At 48.6% G+C, this 6,825-nt stretch overlaps 1 pseudogene; it reads right to left on the minus strand.

The window, feature by feature from the left end:
- Positions 1–331: 331 nt before the first annotated feature.
- LOC144769069 (deoxyuridine 5'-triphosphate nucleotidohydrolase pseudogene) lies at positions 332–1,120 on the minus strand (annotated as a pseudogene).
- Between the last annotated feature and the right edge of the window lie 5,705 nt (positions 1,121–6,825).

Consider the following 6,825-nt stretch of genomic DNA (forward strand, 5'->3'; position numbering starts at 1 on the left):
GTGTTGAAATCCCTTTCGGGTTTTAGGCAGTGGTCCAATAAGATCCATGCCGACCCTTTCGAACGGCTTCCCAATGATGGGCAATGGCTGAAGTGGAACCGCTGGAGGTTTGACCATGTTCAATTTCTGGCATATTTCGCATTTGCTACAGTACGATGAAGTGTCTTTATATATCCCTGGCCCAAAAAAATGTTTGAGGATATTTTGGGTAGTTTATTCGGCCCCTGCATGGCCGGCTATCAGATGGCTGTGGGCAAAAAAAAGCACCTGTTCTCGGAAAGAGACGGGTACTAGGAGTTTTTTCCTATACGGTAAAGCAGATTATCCTGAATCAAAAATCTGGGATAATTGTTGTTATCTCGAGCTCTTGGTGGGCTTGTTCCCATGCATTGAAAAGAGTGGTGTCACTAGTTTGTGCGAATCTAAAACTCCTGTCCATAACCCACGGATCTGGTGATAGTAGGGCAGGCAATGGCTCTTTGTTTTGGTCAGTAGACCCAAAACCCCCAGACCCACGTTCTGTGTGATCTAATCTATCTAGTTCTTCTAACGAGGGGTAAGCTATTCGTTCACAGACTAATTGTGCCACTCGGTCTCCTTTTTTTACTAGAAATGTCTCGTTCCCTAGATTAAAAAGGAGGATTCCTACATTTCCTCTGTAGTCCTCATCAATAACACCGGCTCCTATGTCGATGAAGTGCTTTGTGGCCAAACCAGAGCGAGGAGCTATCCGGCCATAACAACCGGATGGAACTGCAATCTGAATATCCGTTTTGACTAAGTCTTTTTCTTTTGCAGGTATTTCATATGCATATGCGCTATACAAGTCATATCCTGCTGCTTTAGCAGAGCCGCGGGTGGGAGTAGTGGCATGCTTTGACAATTTTGCAAATCTTAGGGTTAATGATTTAGGGTGAATATAGTCTTCTCTAATGTCTGTCTCGGGACGACCCTTATCTATGATTGTGTTGGGAGGGTCTGGATCTAATGTTTTTTTAAACATTTGTAAAAAACATGGATTGTCCGTTCCGATGATGAGATCTTCAGGCAAAGAGGAAAGCACGCCTACCCTAATCGTGTGTGGACTTCCCGATGCTGGTTCTATGGGAACGTTGGCCATAGGGTATGGTTTGATATCTCCGTGCACACACCTAATATTCACTGAACCCCCGGGGAATGTATTGAGATGATGTCACATGTTGCGATTGTATAACCGACTGACGACAGCCGGAGTCTAACAAAGCATGTACAGAGGACCCATTTACTCTCACACTTACTCTAAAAGAGCCACCCATTTCTGCTGAGTAGAGAACGGTTTTGGGAAGGTAACCGACCTCCATAGGCTCCTCATCATTTCTCCTTTTGGGACACAATCGAGCTATGTGTCCCCAATTTCCGCAATCAAAACACTGTGGCCCTGACATTCCCCCGTTATCTGTCCTCCATGTACGGGGCCGCGATGGTTCCTTTGCTCTAGGAAAAAAAAATTCAGGTCGGACTACCATCTTATTCGTTTTCTCAAAATCATAATTGGGATTTTTCGGTTGTGCTCTAGAAAACGATGATTAAAAAAGGGGGTGGTGATGGACAGAGTATCTGAATTAAGCAAGACACTCCTACCCAGTCAAAAGATCAGGGCTTGATCCATCACCGTTTTTTAGCTCACTGCATCATCCCAGCTCAGAACCTGGCTACATGCAAATTAGTCTGTCCCTGGCCCAGTGCATCATGGGAACAGGGCAGACCAAACTACCAAGCCAATTCTTTACCAGGAAGGAAACAAGCTTCCGGGGACCGGTTTCTGGCATCACAGCCGTCTTCGGCCCGGCTTGCTTGAATCCTGATGGTGCAGTGAGCAAGGGACTCACATCTGAGCATACCCTTCCACACTTGTGGTGGCCAAAACGATTAAAAAAGGGGGTGGTGATGGACAGAGTATCTGAATTAAGCAAGACACTCCTACCCAGTCAAAAGATCAGGGCTTGATCCATCACCGTTTTTTAGCTCACTGCATCATCCCAGCTCAGAACCTGGCTACATGCAAATTAGTCTGTCCCTGGCCCAGTGCATCATGGGAACAGGGCAGACCAAACTACCAAGCCAATTCTTTACCAGGAAGGAAACAAGCTTCCGGGGACCGGTTTCTGGCATCACAGCCGTCTTCGGCCCGGCTTGCTTGAATCCTGATGGTGCAGTGAGCAAGGGACTCACATCTGAGCATACCCTTCCACACTTGTGGTGGCCAAAACGATTAAAAAAGGGGGTGGTGATGGACAGAGTATCTGAATTAAGCAAGACACTCCTCCCCAGTCAAAAGATCAGGGCTTGATCCATCACCGTTTTTTAGCTCACTGCATCATCCCAGCTCAGAACCTGGCTACATGCAAATTAGTCTGTCCCTGGCCCAGTGCATCATGGGAACAGGGCAGACCAAACTACCAAGCCAATTCTTTACCAGGAAGGAAACAAGCTTCCGGGGACCGGTTTCTGGCATCACAGCCATCTTCGGCCCGGCTTGCTTGAATCCTGATGGTGCAGTGAGCAAGGGACTCACATCTGAGCATACCCTTCCACACTTGTGGTGGCCAAAACGATTAAAAAAGGGGGTGGTGATGGACAGAGTATCTGAATTAAGCAAGACACTCCTACCCAGTCAAAAGATCAGGGCTTGATCCATCACCGTTTTTTAGCTCACTGCATCATCCCAGCTCAGAACCTGGCTACATGCAAATTAGTCTGTCCCTGGCCCAGTGCATCATGGGAACAGGGCAGACCAAACTACCAAGCCAATTCTTTACCAGGAAGGAAACAAGCTTCCGGGGACCGGTTTCTGGCATCACAGCCGTCTTCGGCCCGGCTTGCTTGAATCCTGATGGTGCAGTGAGCAAGGGACTCACATCTGAGCATACCCTTCCACACTTGTGGTGGCCAAAACGATTAAAAAAGGGGGTGGTGATGGACAGAGTATCTGAATTAAGCAAGACACTCCTACCCAGTCAAAAGATCAGGGCTTGATCCATCACCGTTTTTTAGCTCACTGCATCATCCCAGCTCAGAACCTGGCTACATGCAAATTAGTCTGTCCCTGGCCCAGTGCATCATGGGAACAGGGCAGACCAAACTACCAAGCCAATTCTTTACCAGGAAGGAAACAAGCTTCCGGGGACCGGTTTCTGGCATCACAGCCGTCTTCGGCCCGGCTTGCTTGAATCCTGATGGTGCAGTGAGCAAGGGACTCACATCTGAGCATACCCTTCCACACTTGTGGTGGCCAAAACGATTAAAAAAGGGGGTGGTGATGGACAGAGTATCTGAATTAAGCAAGACACTCCTACCCAGTCAAAAGATCAGGGCTTGATCCATCACCGTTTTTTAGCTCACTGCATCATCCCAGCTCAGAACCTGGCTACATGCAAATTAGTCTGTCCCTGGCCCAGTGCATCATGGGAACAGGGCAGACCAAACTACCAAGCCAATTCTTTACCAGGAAGGAAACAAGCTTCCGGGGACCGGTTTCTGGCATCACAGCCGTCTTCGGCCCGGCTTGCTTGAATCCTGATGGTGCAGTGAGCAAGGGACTCACATCTGAGCATACCCTTCCACACTTGTGGTGGCCAAAACGATTAAAAAAGGGGGTGGTGATGGACAGAGTATCTGAATTAAGCAAGACACTCCTACCCAGTCAAAAGATCAGGGCTTGATCCATCACCGTTTTTTAGCTCACTGCATCATCCCAGCTCAGAACCTGGCTACATGCAAATTAGTCTGTCCCTGGCCCAGTGCATCATGGGAACAGGGCAGACCAAACTACCAAGCCAATTCTTTACCAGGAAGGAAACAAGCTTCCGGGGACCGGTTTCTGGCATCACAGCCGTCTTCGGCCCGGCTTGCTTGAATCCTGATGGTGCAGTGAGCAAGGGACTCACATCTGAGCATACCCTTCCACACTTGTGGTGGCCAAAACGATTAAAAAAGGGGGTGGTGATGGACAGAGTATCTGAATTAAGCAAGACACTCCTACCCAGTCAAAAGATCAGGGCTTGATCCATCACCGTTTTTTAGCTCACTGCATCATCCCAGCTCAGAACCTGGTTACATGCAAATTAGTCTGTCCCTGGCCCAGTGCATCATGGGAACAGGGCAGACCAAACTACCAAGCCAATTCTTTACCAGGAAGGAAACAAGCTTCCGGGGACCGGTTTCTGGCATCACAGCCGTCTTCGGCCCGGCTTGCTTGAATCCTGATGGTGCAGTGAGCAAGGGACTCACATCTGAGCATACCCTTCCACACTTGTGGTGGCCAAAACGATTAAAAAAGGGGGTGGTGGTGATGGACAGAGTATCTGAATTAAGCAAGACACTCCTACCCAGTCAAAAGATCAGGGCTTGATCCATCACCGTTTTTTAGCTCACTGCATCATCCCAGCTCAGAACCTGGCTACATGCAAATTAGTCTGTCCCTGGCCCAGTGCATCATGGGAACAGGGCAGACCAAACTACCAAGCCAATTCTTTACCAGGAAGGAAACAAGCTTCCGGGGACCGGTTTCTGGCATCACAGCCGTCTTCGGCCCGGCTTGCTTGAATCCTGATGGTGCAGTGAGCAAGGGACGATGAGGCCATCTCTACTGCCTGAGTGGTGGTAAGATCGTGATGTTCTCTAAGCCACTTTTGAGTGGCATAGGGGAGTGCCTCAAGAAATTGTTCTAAATATATGCGGTCGAGGATTTCCTCTTTGCTGCTAGTAGAGGGAGTAAGCCACTTGTCGGCGGCCATCTTTAGCCTTACAAATAATGTTTTAGGGTTTTCTCCAATTGCGCCTCTCTCCTTGCGAAAACGCAGTCGATATGTTTCGGGATCTAGCCCCAAATGGTCCAATATGATTCTTTTTATTTCTGCATAAGGGGTATCTCCGGTAAGGTTCGCTACCTGATAAGCGGCCTGAGCTTCTCCCCCCAGTAATGGTGCCAAGAAGAAAGACCACTTGGTTATGGGCCACCCACAGGCTCGAGCGGCCCTTTCGAAATTTAATAAAAATGAGTCGGGATCTTTTGAGGTTCTATATTTCTGGAGAGATATGGCCGGTGCTCCTTGTGCAATGGGTCTTTCGGTTGTTCTTCCCCTAACTGTAGGATCGACCCATGATTGTTCCGGTTTTCCTTCGAACGCTTTCTTTAGTATTTCTCTGTCCGCTTGGGCTGACACTAAATGTTGCTCTATAACCCATTCAAGTCTTTCCTGGCCTTTCACGAGTTGTTCGACCACCGTTTCCATCTTTTCTGCAGAGATGGTCTTTATGCCCGCATTCTCCACCACTGTGACGGGCGCAGGAAGAACAGGTAACAAGCGGGTCTTTGTTGTCTTTGGTTTTATTTTACTATACCACAAATCAGAACACGTTTTCTTGACAGGTAAGGTCCGACGCGGTGAATGACTCCTTTCGGACTTTTTAGGGCAGGGCTGTACTGGATCAGCCCGACGGGTTCTTTCCGGAGTCCGCCGATGCAGTGCTTCGTCTGGTTCCATCTTGGCTCTCGGAACAAACAGAATGAGATAGCACTGTGTAAGTATATTATTCTATGTGTCTGTCACTTTTGGGAAAAAGGAGTGAGGGAGCAACAACCCGTGCAACACAACTATTTTCAATGCCGATGTGAGGGGTTAGTGCTCAGGATAGGGATAAACCGGGGACAGGTGGATACCCAGGTCACGCTATGGCATCACTCTTACGCCTGACCCATCCCTTGATTTTATTTCGTACCTGTGTGAGCCATACACCTCCCCCGGGTGTATGGCTGGGCGACTCGTGAAGTAGTTGGCCTCCTGGCTTCTTCTTCGCTGAGTCTGTTTCTCCACCTCCGGTCTCCGCTTCCTCGAAATCTCCCAAACTTTCCTCCGCTTCGCTTCTCTCCTCCGTAACACTCCGCTCGCCAACTCTCTCCCTCCGGGTGAACAAGCACACCCTTGATTGGCTGTTCTTGTATAAGACGTCTCCACGTCTTGATGTAGCTCCTCCCACTCGTTGGTCGTGTCCAAATTAAAGGGCCAGTGTACCATATCCTGCTCGTGTTCCCGTAAGTCAATATCGACGTTCTGTGGGAAGTAGAAAGAAGGGGAGGAAGTAGTTGACAGCTGGTGAATTGATCCCCGGTCATAACCCGGAGTATATGGTGTTCCCACGCCGTTACAGTCACTATAAAAAACCATTATCCTTTGCCTCTCATCGCCTCCCTCCTTGACAGAGTGCGCAATGCTCAGTTTTTCACCAAGTTAGACTTGCGTGGTGTCTACCATCTTGTGCGGGTCAAGGAGGGGGACGAATGGAAGACTGCCTTTTGTACTTAGTTCGGTCTTTTTGAGTACCTCGTAATGCCCTTTGGGCTTTGTAATGCCCCTGTGGCGTTTCAGTTCTTTATAAATGAAGTGCTCAAGGACATGCTCAATGTGTATGTAATTGCATACATCGATGACCTGCTGATTTTTTCTCCTACTATGACGGAACATGTGCGACACGTCCGAAACGTGTTGGAGCGTTTACTGGATAATCGCTTGTATTGTAAATTGGAGAAGTGCACTTTTCATACTCAGAAGGTCCCTTTTTTGGGTTATTTTGTCTCTCCTTGGGGCCTCAGCATGGATCCGGCTTAGGTAGAAGCCGTTCTTTCATGGCCAGCACCCCGTGGCATAAAGGAGATCCAAAGTTTCCTGGGTCTGGCCAATTTCTATAAAAGGTTTATTCAGAATTTCTCGGCTCTGGTTGCACTCATTACCGCCTTGTTGAAGAAGGGGGTTCCATTCGTATGGTTCGGTGAGGCCGATTGTTCAT

This window comes from Lissotriton helveticus, chromosome 7 (assembly GCF_964261635.1).
Source record: "Lissotriton helveticus chromosome 7, aLisHel1.1, whole genome shotgun sequence".
Classification (NCBI taxonomy): domain Eukaryota; kingdom Metazoa; phylum Chordata; class Amphibia; order Caudata; family Salamandridae; genus Lissotriton; species Lissotriton helveticus.